Consider the following 2181-nt stretch of genomic DNA (forward strand, 5'->3'; position numbering starts at 1 on the left):
CACCCCATAACAAAGAAACAGAATTTCCAGAGTACGAGGCCCAGAAATCAGGATTTTAAAAAGATTCCCAGGTGATTCTAATGTGCAGCCAGGGTTGAGAACCACTGCAGTAAAGGAATATATGAGCCACATGGGTGCGAGGGGTGTGAGAAGGCCCTCAGCACACCTCGTAGGAACCGGTTGATGGATGAAGATACCGGTGCCCGTTCTGGGAGCACGGGGAAGCAGTGAGGTAGAGTCTAGAGCAGTGATGGCGAACCTATGACACGCGTGTCAGAGGTGACACGCGAACTCATTTTTTTGGTTGATTTTTCTTTGTTAAATGGCATTTAAATATATAAAATAAATATCAAAAATATAAGTCTTTGTTTTACTATGGTTGCAAATATCAAAAAATTTCTATATGTGACATGGCACCAGAGTTAAGTTAGGGTTTTTCAAAATGCTGACACGCCGAGCTCAAAAGGTTCGCCATCACTGGTCTAGAGTCTGGGCACAGGAACCCCCCCAGCTGCCCTGAGAGATGAGGAGCTGAAGGAGTAGGGGAAGGAGGATGACGTAGGTAAGCAAAGACTGGGGGGTGCAGGCAGGTCCTGTGGCCACTTTGGCCCTTGGCCAACCGCTCCCCACCTTCCTTCAGCTGCTCCTCTGGTTTAAGGGAGACTGTGATTTCATCCTGGAGAACCAGGATTTTCCTACCCCGAGCAACTACCCCTCCCCTGGGTTAGCCCCTCCCTCCCTCTGGGCCTGCAGGCTCATCTCCTGCCCTGAGTCAAGACCTATGCCTGCTCATTGACCTCAAGAACCTATGGCACACCTACACATTCCCATGGGCGTGAGTGGACAGCCAGGAAGTCAGTGGCACTGACCCCACAGGTTCATGGCTGCCCTGGGTGCCTGCAGGCCTTCCGGAATGCTTCCTGTGTCAAGGCCCAGGGCCTCGCTCAGGAAAACACCTCGCTCCATCTGGGGTTTGCGTCGAGGCCTTCCGGTGGCCCAGCTGTCTTCACGGGCACCTGCTCACCCACCAGGCATCCTGTCCCTGCTCCTCTGTCCTGGTGGCTCGGGATCACGGGGGGACCTGGCTCAGCACGTCCTGGTGCTCAGGGGAGACAATCCATTACGGATAGGGGCACAGAACGGACGCCTTTAGCAAGCGATCCGGAGTCTTCGCCGGCACCTGCTCACTCATCAGGCACCCTGGCCCTGCTCCTCTGTCCTGGTGGTTCGGGATCACGGGGGGACCTGGCTCAGCATGTCCTGGTGCTCAGGGGAGACAGTCCATTAGGGGCACAGAACGGACGCCTTTAGCAAGCGATCCGGCAATTTCCCCCAGGTCTCCAGTTCCCAGCCGGGGGGGTTGTCAGTTAAAGAACTAGGCTGTGCTCCAATGCACAAGGCTGCACTCGTTTCTGGACCATTCTACCCAAGACTACATGATCTCCAGCTGCAGAATGTGCTGGAAGTCCATGGGCGGAAGCAGGAGACACTTCCCAGGGCGACATCCTGTCTCTGCGTCCCTTTTAGTCTCACCCGAGAGGCAAGGGCCCCGGGGTTTTTGTTTGTTTGATTGTTTGGTTAAGCCTCACCTGAGGATATGTTTCCATTGGTTTTTAGAGGGAGCAGAAGGGAGAGGGAGAGGCAGAGAGAAACATCGACGTGAGAGAGACACATCTATTGGTTGCCTCCTGCATGCACCCAGACCAGGGCCAGGGAACCTGCAACCGAGATACGTGCCCTTGACCGGAATTGAACCCAGGACCCTTCAGTCCACAGGTCGACGCTCTATCCACTGAGCCAAACTGGCTGAGGGTCCTGGGTTTTAACGCTGCACTGGGTGGACTTTGAGACGGGGCGTTCGCTCTCTGGCCCCAATATCCCGCCTATAAAACAGGAGTGAAGGAGCTCCTCTTGTCAGCAGCCGCATGGTAGTGACCTGCCAAAGTGCGAAGGCATCCGTGTTCCTGCCTGTTCTTTGTTCCTCCCGGGTCACGCATGTCGTCCTCATGGTGCCCCAGGCTCAAGCGGTCACTCATACTGACCACCATGGGTTGCCCTACATGTCCTGTGGCTGGAGCAGCTCAGGATAATGCCAGGCAGGTGGGCCAGGGCCCTCCAGGCCTTCTGTCCCGTGCACTTGCACGCCTGTGGATGGTGGGGCCGCATAATCTTGTCCCAGGA

Source organism: Myotis brandtii, unplaced genomic scaffold, assembly GCF_000412655.1.
Source record: "Myotis brandtii unplaced genomic scaffold, ASM41265v1 scaffold720, whole genome shotgun sequence".
NCBI classification, from domain to species: Eukaryota; Metazoa; Chordata; class Mammalia; order Chiroptera; family Vespertilionidae; genus Myotis; species Myotis brandtii.